This window comes from Pinus tabuliformis, chromosome 3_2, assembly GCF_031772625.1.
Source record: "Pinus tabuliformis cultivar Carrire ecotype Pingquan chromosome 3_2, CPIR1, whole genome shotgun sequence".
NCBI lineage: Eukaryota > Viridiplantae > Streptophyta > Pinopsida > Pinales > Pinaceae > Pinus > Pinus tabuliformis.
Window position 1 is genome coordinate 949,376,515 of NC_142302.1, and position 12,611 is coordinate 949,389,125.

Sequence of the window (12,611 nt, forward strand, 5' to 3'; positions counted from 1 at the left end):
TTTTTCACTGTGAGGTACCAAGAGTGGTGGGGATTTATACCTTAGACCATCCTTGAGTATCCTTATTTAATAATGGACTACCATGGTGATCAAGATATTGTGTTGCCTCTAGACAAGGCATGTGGTCCAATGGGTGAGCATTTTTTATTTATGCAATTGATTTTAGTTTTGTAAGTTTGGCATTGGTGAGACTACATCATGTTCATGTCCAAGAATAGCACCCAAATAGGTTGGATAATCAAACATGTGACTTAACATCTAGAAATGCCTTAGCAACACACCCAATCATCGTCTATCCAAGACACCATAGACATTTATGCAATTTATTGTTTTTCATTTATGCATATATCCATGTACCCATGGATAACATCGTGTCTTTAGATGTTAAACCGGGAGGACAAGAGGAATTGAAAGCAAAGGAGGTGAAACTATCGCATATTGGTCAAGTGAGACCAATAATGACAGTCACAAGCGGTTGAGAAGCCACGATGATGGGGTTGCCACAATGTAAAGGTGTAACCTACACATTAGCCTCAAAATGGTGCAACAACAATATGTGGTGATATGTTGAAGATGGCCTAGCTCAAGGAGGAGCAAGTGGCTCAACTCCAACAACAGGATATGGATATGCAATATCAATCAAACTAGTGTAGCATGGAGTACTAGAGGTGGGATGGGCATCTCTGGGTGAGGTTGTTATTAAGGCTTGCTTGCCATAATATGAGTGTGGAACCCATTGATTAGACAAACAACAATTGTTATATCAACAAAAATAGAAACGATGGATCCAATGGGAAGGCATGTAGAGGCACCACCATTTACAAGAGTACTCAGATTACCACCACCATAGTAGTAGTGAATATGTATTTTTTGCATATGGGGTTTTTTTTTTCAAATATGGGTAATTATTCGATGGTGCAACTATAGTGCGAAGCATCCCATTGTATGATATTTGTACATGAAAGACACGCACACACATTTTAGAGAGATAGAGAGTATGCACTTTAAGAATGTATTAATGTACATGATACCAATATAAAATTTCATTTGCAATGCAGTCTACAAATTGATTCACTTCTAGGAACATGTGCAAAAGTAATGGTTTCATAATTACTTTACATGAGTCTAACTTGCAAGTATTTTCCTAAATAGACATAAATCATGAACTTGGTAAACATTGTTTATTTGTGAGACAATGAACTGGGAATCCAAGGGTACACGGAGGTGTCGAATGTGGAGGCTAGAGGCACAATCAATAGTATGATCATGACAATATGCTCTACTTAGTTATTAATGTCTATCCCTAAGCATATGCTACTTGAGTGAAGCAACATCTGGGAAGGGGAATGAATGGCCTGAGCCACATAGGCGAGATTCTAAGTGCATTGAATAGCACCATCAACAAAACCAATGCGGAAATTTTGCAAATGTTTCATTGCGAAAAACAAAAAGAAATATAAGGGATCAAGCATTGCAAGAAATGAAAGTAAGAAAAAAAAAGTAAAAACAACTTGATATATGGATATGATGGATGGTGGGGACTATGTCAGGGGTAAAATTTATTTAGGTATAACCCATTAAAAGATCCTTCATGCAATATTTGGTTGTGTGAGTGACGATGTATGTCACTTGAGTGAAGCAATGTTTGACAATGAAGGAAGAGTGGGCTAAATATCATGTAGGTTGTTTTTATGGGGCTTCATCTTTTAAGGCATGTGGTGGTGGGGAATTTATAAATTTGAAGCCTCGAGAGTTCTTCCATTTTCGATGGTACAGTGGCATTGGATCAAACAACAAACGAAGCTACTAGCACCATGGGGAGTCTTAATTTGCGTTAATTGGCTAGCTATTCACGATATTCATGTCTTTGGAGACTCCAAAGTGATCATTGAATGGGTCAATATCAGATCGATTTTTTAGTCTTCGGTGCTAACAAATTGGATGAAGAGGATCAAAATTTTGATAAGGAATTTTGAGAGGATATCATTCTCTCATATCTTCAGAGAGAAAAATCACATGGTAGATGGTTTGTCAAAAGATGGATGCAACATTGATCTCGGCATGATAATGTTTTCTATTTTTGAAACTACTCCCTTCAATGTTTAGGGGTCATTAATTTTGAAGGACATAATTGGTTAATTGTTTATAATGTTCCATTAAAGTTTTCGTGTATGTAATTAATTGTTCTTTAGTGTCTTTTTGTAGAGCTATGAGATTCATAGAAAGAACAGAGAATAGGTTTTGTTTCGAGAAAACATGAATTTTAAAAAAGACATAGACATAGAAAGGGTAGAAGAGATAGGTGATATATCTAAGTATGAAATCGGCACAATTAATGAGGGATTTTTACTGGTAATGGCAAAAACATATGAGAAATCCCAAGTAAATGTAACTTGTTTTTTCAACGAAAGTAAGTATGTTTTTTCATTTTGAAAAAAAAAATACATTGCTTCCTTATTTCCTTCTTTGGGCATTTTTGGAAAGCATTGTTGATCCGAATTGGATCATTATATTATTTTTCATCCATCTCGATGCATTTGGAGTGGAAAAAGTGGAGGAATCAGCTCACGAGATTGTTTTTACCAGCGAGACCCAATTTAGAGAAACAAGGTTTGAAACCTTCTAGGAGAATTTTGAGGCATAAAACGATGTTTTTTTGGGGGTAAAACTCTAGCACTTTAGCGCAACACATTTTCATGTTATTCTACACAGAGATACCTTTCCAATGGTGCAAGAAGAGCATCAATCAAAGGCCATATGCAAAAGTTATGCCACTCATAAGTTAACCTTCCTATTTTCACACCTATAGTTCGTGAGGATGTTGCGTCAGCCCCCATTATTCATGGAAAAGGGGCTAGCCACGTGTTTCTGATGTAAAAGAATCTAGAAGAGTCTATTTTAACTCTAGTTAATATTTGATGTAGTCAAACTTAACCACTAATAGGCTATCGAGTTGTGTTATAACCGGGGCACTAGGAGGAAGAGGCATTCCATTCTTTCAAGAGAATTTTGTTCCATAGCTAAGCAAAGATAGCCAAGAGAGATAGGAGGTAGAGCACACAGGGAGGATTTGTGCACTGTAGGAGCCCACAGGCCATAAACATTACTTCTTTGTACCTGTAGCTATATTTCCAGACAAAGAAAGAGAGTGAAGCGACCTCACCTTCCAGTTGGGTTTTCTCCCGAAAGGGTTTCCCAAAGAGCATATATTGTGTCTTGTGTGTGTGTGCGCTTATTTTTTCTTTTCTAATTTTCTGCATAATTTCCATTTGCATGCATGCACTAATTATAGTTAAATCCACATATCTTAAAGTTTAATAAACTGCAATATTGTAAAATTTTCAGAGTTTTAATATAGTATTACTAGATCTATTGTAATGAACTGTCCAGTGGAATATCCACGACAGTTTACAGATCATATGCACTCACCAGGTTAGAGCTATTGGCGGTGAGGTTGACGGCTTGCATTATTCAGAGTGCCAACAATTTTTGGTGTTGAGGTTGATGTATTGCACTGTTTAGAGTGTCGCGTGGTTAAAAATGGTTTGATAGAGGTAGATGAAAATGGATGGATCTTATTGGTGGGGATGAACAATGTCTGCCCAACCCAACCACGCAGAGAGATACCTTTAGGGTGAACTTCATTTTGATAATATGTTATGGGTGTGATCTGCTTCTACCAGTGTGAATATTGATATGGAAACAAGAGTAGGCAAGAAACGATTCTCGCAATAACATGAGAAAGAAAAGGAGGATGGAGTGTCAAGGGAGGTGTTTTATTATGTGGAAGGTAAGCGAGTGATGGTAATAGTGATGTGGTTTGAGTGGTGCAAGTGTTTGACTTTCATTTAACTGCTTACCCTCGAGTGCGATCAGAGGAATTGAAGAAATTGTTAGCCCAAAGATGAAGCACATAGATAAACAATAGTGAGATAAGCAAACACACATGAGGAATTATGCAGGAGTTTTTGATTCTCTCCTCTCTGCATCATTGTGAAATGTGTTGTATGAAACACTTGTAAGTAGTGCAACCATAGATTTGTATATATATTTTATTTTCATGGGTGGAATTATGAAAAAGATAATAAAATGCTTGTTTAGCAATGATAGATCATAAAATGCTTCTCCATCAATGGTCCATCATCATAACTAACAAGCATTCCATGGAATCCATTACTATGAGTTAGTCACTACACACATTGTCAATACACATGCACGATGGTGTTTCAAAAGATCCTTTTATAAATAATTCCAAGCCTTCATATCTTGTCAAGGGTTCAATGTTCTTGGAGTACTTAATTGATCACATTCTTCCTATTACCTCTATTTTGTGATTTAGATTAAGGCTTTGCTTGAAATATCATTGCGTAATTTAATACCCACTTTATTTTCCAAATCAATTTGTAACAGTCCAAAAATAAATATCTAATTAACTTTTCTAATTAACATTAAATTTAAATCAGAGTGGCATTTACCTAGCCAAATAAACATGTAATTAAATTCAACTATGAATAGTGCTTACCTGTGGTAGAAGTAGGCTTACCGCAACAAGGTTTTGGGGACGACTCTCCACCCAACCGTAGGCTCAATTGTGCAAGGATTTGCTACAACTGGCCACCCCCGAGCCCTCAATCAACGTACTACTGCCAGTGACTCCTATGTCTTAGAACACCATTCTCCCAAGAGAATGAAAGATAGAATCTCGGAAAGATGGAATGCCTCCCATCCTCCTCACCATCTATTAAATAGAACAAACATTGGAAGGGGAACCACATGCACACACTCCATGTGTCTACATGCAACTTTCTTTTGATTTTTAGCTTTCTTGTTTTATTTCTATTTATTCTTATTTAGAGCTTTAGTATGGTTATTACTATTTTTATTTTTATTTATTTTCTTTGTATATATTTTTAATATCATTTATTATTTAACATTTATGATTTTTTTTTTATTGTTTTTATTATTTATTATTAAGTGATTTATTATTATTTATTATTTCTATTATTAATTATTATTTTTGTATTATGTTTGTATTATTTATTATATATTATTTATTATTATATTATTATTTATTATTTATTATTTTATTTACTTCATGTTGCCAACACCCTCTGCTGAACTAGTATAACCAGCAGGCATCGAAAGTCCCCAACACCCCAGGAAATCTCAAGGAATATCTGTCCTTTTTCCCACTTTCGGCACCAGGCTAAGCCTGACCCGGTCTGTATCCTAGTCCAAGGCTGGCCCCAAGGCTCGCGCCTGACTCAGACCTCATCTGCCCCAAGGCAGGCATTCGGTCCGGTACTCAATGACCCCGGGCATCTCGCAAGGCTGGCCCACTCCCTCCACAACTACTAAGGTGCACAGCCCCAGGCATCGAAGTCCTTTACAAACAAAATTTGCAAACAATATTTTATCATAATGAATGTATATCTCAATTTAGTGTCATAATTGTGTATGAAGAAGAGATTGGCATAGTTCTTGATTTTCCTTCATTTAAAGAACTAAGTACCTTTCAATCTATGGGGCCTTGGATAGATGGTGATCAGATGCTCTATTAAGACACTCCTTGATGTGAATCACCGGTTCAATTCCCCTCCCCGATCAGAGTGATATATTGGACATCATAAAGATGCAGTCCTGCCAAAAAAAAAATGAGTACCTTCATGTTAAACATGGAGATTTTTTTTTATGTTTCCATATAAGAAGAAGATGATGACATTCAAGGACATGAAAATGAATTCAATATTAATAATACCTTCATCATAATACTTTAAATATATCTCAAAAGTAATGCTTCAAGAAAATCAAAAGTCAATATCAAGGATGCAAAAAGAATTTGAAGGAATTATCTCAGAGAAAAGCAAAGAATTTCTCATTTAAATATTATTGCTTGCACGGGTCGAGAAATCCAAGGCTATGAAGTGGTCATTAGAAAAATGAATAAAACAACTTATCCACATAGAAGCATCAAAGTCTTCATGTAAAAATGTCCAAGTTGAGGAGAAGGGAACAAAATAGATCATATTAATCTTACAACTCAAAGAAATGATAGCCCCAAGGGTTAGCTCAGTTAGTCAAAATCAATGCCTCGTTGTTCGGGAGGTCATAGGGTCCATTCTGCCCAAAGCCCTTGGGGTTAGGCCTTGCTAGTGGGCTGTGGGGCTAGATTCCCTTCGGGGTCGATCAACCCAGCTTTTTTCCGTGGAGGTAGCGACCACCCCTTGACCAAGGTGTCCATGAACCATAGCCAAAAAAAAACTCACAGAAATGACAATTAAATTGAAGTCAAAACATGCTTAGATGTTGTAAAACAGATAATGAAAATTCCAATTCTATTTTATAATCAACTGAGTGACATCAACACTTGAAGTAAATCAAAAATTTGCCACAAGTCTGATAAGGGAAAATCGGGTGACATGAATCCCTTATCAACATCCAAATCATAAGATCACACATGTCAACCAATCAATGTATCCATATCATCCAAGACAAAAACAACTGATCCAGTTCCAAAAAATATTGATGTCAACACAATTAAGCCTTATGAAGAAAATTCATTTCATGTATCGATCAAGTGCAAGTTTCCACAAAAGATTGAATTAGGATGGTTAGATCAATTTTCATTTTGACAATTTCGTTTCACTCAAACGTTCATATCGTCTTGTATCATTGAAGATAACAATTCTAGAAACTGGGAAAAACACAAAGACATTATGAGACATAAAAATATATCAAGCCTTTTCATTAATGTCCTTTAAGGACAAAGCATTTCTAAAGGGAAGGCAACATTATGAATATAAATAACATAAAATAATATAATTAATAATTAATATTAATGAAAGGACATGTCTCAAAGGACATGACTTTCTACGAAAGGGCACTCCCACCTAAGTATATATATGAGGCCCTAATTTGTAGATTACTTCAACTCCATGGATGAGGTGGTAAGGGGTAAACCATGTGGTTGCCTTTACTTAAATGTGTATGTGTGTATTTATTTTTATTTTTTTCGAGAGAAACGACACCTGTAATTATATTTATCCAAAAAGAATGAATAGAATTACATTTTGTATATGTAGAAATAATGCCTTATTACACTGATCACTAACCCAAAATCAAACGAATATTCACAATAGAGAAACTACAAGATTACAAGATGACCCCAGGGGACTACCCCAAACCTTACCCATACATAAAATAACAGGGTCGAAATCCCTAGCACAAATGGACCATGAATAGTCTAGAACATATCATCAAATAGGGAATCGAGGCTCGCATACAAAACCTAAAGGGTACCAAGCATTTTCCATGGGTTGAAACCCAAAGAAGGATGACGGATTGTGGCAAGAACCACATAGCCATGAGAAAACCACTCCATAACTACTACAAAGCCCAACCAAATGAAGACCAAAGCAATGTCAGAGAAGGCGAAATACTATAGGAAAGAAAAGAGACTGACGAATAAAACCCAGGTGCACGAACATGAACCACAAATACACACCAACATCTAAGCATATGGGCGGAATTAACAACAAAGAAAACCACCAAGAACAAGTGACACGAATGCTAAGGGAATCGTACCAATAAAGCAATGGAGACAGCCACAAAAAACACAAAGCAAGCAAAACAGGGCAGAGAATATGAACCAAATGGTGAAGGCGGCTAGGGTTCCAGCCGCTAAGCCCTCTGCTCCCTCAAAGACCCCACCCCCCTCCTTGTTACTTAAATGTGTTTTGTCAACAGGGTAAGAAATAACATGTGATGCAAATTGGTTCTAAGCTTATTCACATTACATTGCATCATGGTTTTTAGTATTTTGTTGAGAGCATCAACTTAGCCATTAGACTATGAGTAATATGGGGAAGCAAAGTCAAAGGTGAAGCCAACAAGATATTATAATTCTTAGAAGACAGTGTCTTGAAATGTTTTTCTTGGTCAAAGACTAATTACTTTGGGTCCCCAAAGAGAGAAATGACATGATTGAAGAAAATCAAACAACGATCTCTAATGTGTTGTTGAAAGTTAACATGCGTTCAACCCACCTAGTGAAATAGTTAACAGCTAAAGTGTTGTATCGATGACTTTTGTTGGAGGGGAGGTTACAAATCATGAAATCAATTCCCCATTTGTAGAAAGGATCAGATGTGATAACATGTTGTAAAGGAGCCAACATAACTTTCTTCTTATGGGTAAATACCTAGCACTTCGTTCAATGTTTAACTACTTGGATGTAATTATTCACTAAATCATTTGAGCTAAGATCCTTTCACTCTTTTTAAAGGAGGACATTGGGGTGGGCTTTAATCCACATATGTCTGCATAAGTCATGAAATCATTTAATATGGTCTCTTTGGGTGTAACCACTCATTTAATCATTGCCTCAAGATACCCCAATGGCTCCAGGGAAGCCCTTGTGGGATTTGAAACTTGACCAATGGTGAAAATATCCTTGCCTTCCACCATTGGATCTAACTGTTTTGAGCTTCTTCTTTAAAGGAGAACATGAGGGTTTATTTTGATGCACTTATGTGTGCACAAGTCATGAAACCATTTAATATGGTCTCTTTGGGTGCAACCACGTGTTCAACAACTACCTCAAGGTGCCCCCATGGCTCCAGGTTAAGCCCTCATAGGAATTGAACCTATCCAATGGTGAAAAACTCCTCGCTTTTCACCATTGGATCCAACCCCTTTGGACTCTCTAAAAAGGAGGACATATGAATGGGATTTGATCCACTTATGTATGGGTAGGTTCAAAAAAAAATAACAAATGTATAACAATAACACTAAAGTAACTTATTAGAAAAAATAACAAATATGTAATTTGACAAAATATTTATTCACAATAAAATACAAATCTTGTGATCTAGTGTCACAACATAAATAAAGTTTCAATTGATTTTCCCTTTATAAACATGTATACCTATTTTAATATAAAATGAAAATTTTCACTTTATTATTGTGAGCACAACTAGCCTATTTTAATATAAAATGAAAATTTTCACTCTATTATTGTGAGCACGACTAATATTTTTTTTTAAAGCGAATGCATGATATTCTATTAATCGTAACAAAAATTACATTGATAATTTAGAGTCACATAAGCACTCAAAAAGACTAATCTAGGAGTTGAAAGCTTCTATCAGATAATAGCACTAAGTTTACAGACCTAATATATACATCAGAGTTTAAACCATAACACCATAACTAGAAGACTATGATTTCAAAATTATTTTTCGTAGTAGGAAACATTTCCACCTTAGTAAAAACAACCACACTTTAAGACCAACAACAAAATTCAAAAGCAACATTAGAAAGATGCCCACAACTCTGTAGAAATACCAGGGGCAACACGCTTTCCATGGAGACACCATAGTCTCTGTAGATAGCATTTCCAAATTCTAAGATCAACAATAATGGGATCAACAAAAAACACTAATAGTTTTGTATGAAGCCCAGAGTCGTGATTTTTTGATAGGAAGAGCAACACCGAAACACTTTACATAAACCAAACACTGACATTCCAAGATATTCCATATGATCGAATTATTCAATGACCAGAGACATATCACTATTATGCTGACTACCATCAATATAAGATAATGACTAGTGATAAAGGTGAGCATGAGAAGGAGAGGAGTTTGGAACTTGTGGATCATTAATAATAGCAGGTATGTCTATTGTGTCGTTTAAATTTGAGTTCAAGAGGACGTATTTTTTCACCCTGTGCATATGGGAAACAATATCGTCTAGGCATAAATGCACATTGTAAAGAAGCCTCTTAAGATCCTCTCGCCCTGCAAAAAGTTTTTAGTTGTCCACCTATTTATCACAAAAGACTAAACAAAAAAGGGTGTCCATTTGTTGATGTGTAGCTACAAAGAAGAAAGTGTAGCCTCTGCTTCCCGAACTTTCCTGGGTATGGAACCCAATTAAGATTCCTAACACCCTGATCAGGTGCTCAAAATTAGGCTCAAAACTCAAAGTGTCAGAATCTTGATAAACTTAGCTTTAGATTGAAGAGCTCATCATTCTAATTCCAATGGTGTGAATGACACTTGAATCCAAGCTTGTATGAAGAAGTTAGAGCAAGTCAAAGTTCAGGTTTGACTTGGACATATGGCAAGAAAAGATGATGTGGCAAGGCCCTTCAGTGAATGGGGAAGCGCCAAGTGGCAGGCCACCATTAGTCCCCACATTTCACAAATCACATATCGCAAGTGATTCGTGTTAAAGAATCAGCCCCAAGCAAGTCAAGGTTGCAATGCGATAAATCACAATTGCACTTTGCAAAAGACAGAGGTCCTTGTGTTAAAGAATCGGCCCCAAGCAAGGTCAAGGTTGTGATGCGATAAATCGCAATCGCACTTCGCAACAGGGAAGGCATTGCAGACATCGGCCCCCAGCGTACCTAGGTTGCGATGCGATAATCACAATTGCACACCACAGAAGGCAGAGTCTCACATTATGTTACCCATCGAATCTCCATCGATTGCGATTTGTGAAAGGATCTTGGATGTGAAGCGACTATGGGTTACAGTTCATAGTTTCGTCGGGTCAGCCATATCGCAATCACACATCACCCCGCCGCATTCACAAACCATAACATCGTCGGTTTTCCGCCAATTGCAATTTGCGATGGGACAGTCAGTGCCGACAGATTATGGACCACCACACGGCGAACTTTTCAATCAGTTAGCGCTTTTTGGAGCTAATTTGTAGGATCATGTCAGAAATGGGGAATTTGTGGAGCGAATATTGGGAAAACAAGGAGAAGTCATAAGTTCTTTAGTTTTTCACCATATTGGATGCAAAAAGAGGCTAGATAGCCATTTTATTATCGACTCATTGAAGCAGGTTTCAAAAGCATTCGAGAATTGTAAACACATCTTTTTTTTAGCATAATAGAGAGGTCCAAGCCATTGGAAGCTGGACCAAGGAGACGTAGCCCAGGAGGGGTGAACTCCTTTATCATGTTCTTGTTGTAATGTGTTTTTGATGATGTTCTGTACATGTTTATGTTGTTGTTTAGTCTCTTATTTATGTTAAAATTTCTCATAAAATTAACATAAAAACTCATTTTTCACTTGCAAAAATTCATGAATCCTTAAGTACAATGAAAGCATTTTGTTTATAATCTAAGGAGGATCTTAGCACTGCAATCTAATATTCTAAATCAAATCAAATTTGGTATCAAAGCACTAGGTTTTCTTTGTGAAAGAAGGATTTAATTATTTGCAAGTTTATGTCATGCTTACAAAGTTAAAACTCAAAAGAGAAGAAGGAAGGCTGGTTGGAAGCCTTGAAGTTGGGTCAAGGAGAAGGGGAGAAAGGTTGCCACAATATCCAACACCGGTTCGGATTCAAGTTACAGTTGACACTCCAGATATCATGTCTCATGAAGGATAACTTACAAACTTGATAGAAGATGAGAAGACCTTCGGAAAGGCTTTCTTTGATATGACAGAGATGGTGAAGGTCCTCTATGAAGAGAGGAATACCAAGTTGCAAGGAGAAAGTTCCAAACCTCCCAAAGGAGAAGGCTCTTTAGGAGGAGGTAATGGAAAAGGATCTAATGGAAATGGATACAAACCTCCACCCTCTCCGCCATGTTCTTCATCTTCTTCTTCACAAGCATCTTCACCCTCTTCCACTAACACAACCCTTACTCATACTCATCATCATACTTCAAAAGGAACTGGTAAATCACCTTTTTTAAAACTTGATGTCAAAATTGAGTTGCCCATGTATAATGGTGAAGTGAATGTAGAGAAGCTTGATAATTGGATTCGCCAATTGGAGGTCTATTGCAGGGTTCAAAACCTTCAAGTGGATGACATAAAGATTCAATTAGATTCCTTGAGAATGGAGGGTGCAACACTAGTATGGTGGGAATCAAAGACCCAAGAGGAGATTAAAAAACACGGTAAGATCTTAATTTATTGGAATGATTCCATTTCTGTAATCAAAAGACAATTCTACCCTCTAGCTTATATGCAGAAAGCCCTCATGAATTGGCAGAACTTTAGATAGCTTAAAGGTCAAAATGTGCAAGATTACATCCAAGAATTCAAAAAGAGGTCTTTGATGTTAGGACTAGATTTGCAATCATAGGACACATTGTTGAAGTACATAGGGGGTTTACACATATACCTTAAGCATACTATCTTAATTTTTAATCCCAATAATCTAGATGATGTGTGTGTGCAAGCCACTCATCTTGAGGCAAGATGGAAAAACACCCCAAGGTAGTAAAAATCCATTTCAGAGTAAAGGAAAGGAAAAGGCTTTCAAAGGGAAGGCAAAGAAAAATGTGCTTATCAGAAAAGAAGGAGGGAAAATTACATGCAAACATTGTTCCAGAGAGGGTCACGATGAAGCTCATTGTTGGAAGCTTCATCCTGAAATGAGACCAAAGAGAAACAACAACAAGGGAAAACAAAAGACAACTGCAACCACTCAACAAGATTTGGGATCCGATTCGGGTGATGAAACTAAAATCACAGCCATGGGGTTAAAAGGAAAAGAATCCATTGCCGACACTAGTTCTTCATACTCGAAAAATGAAACTCCAAATGAAAAGAGGAGAATAGAAATTTTTCACATAA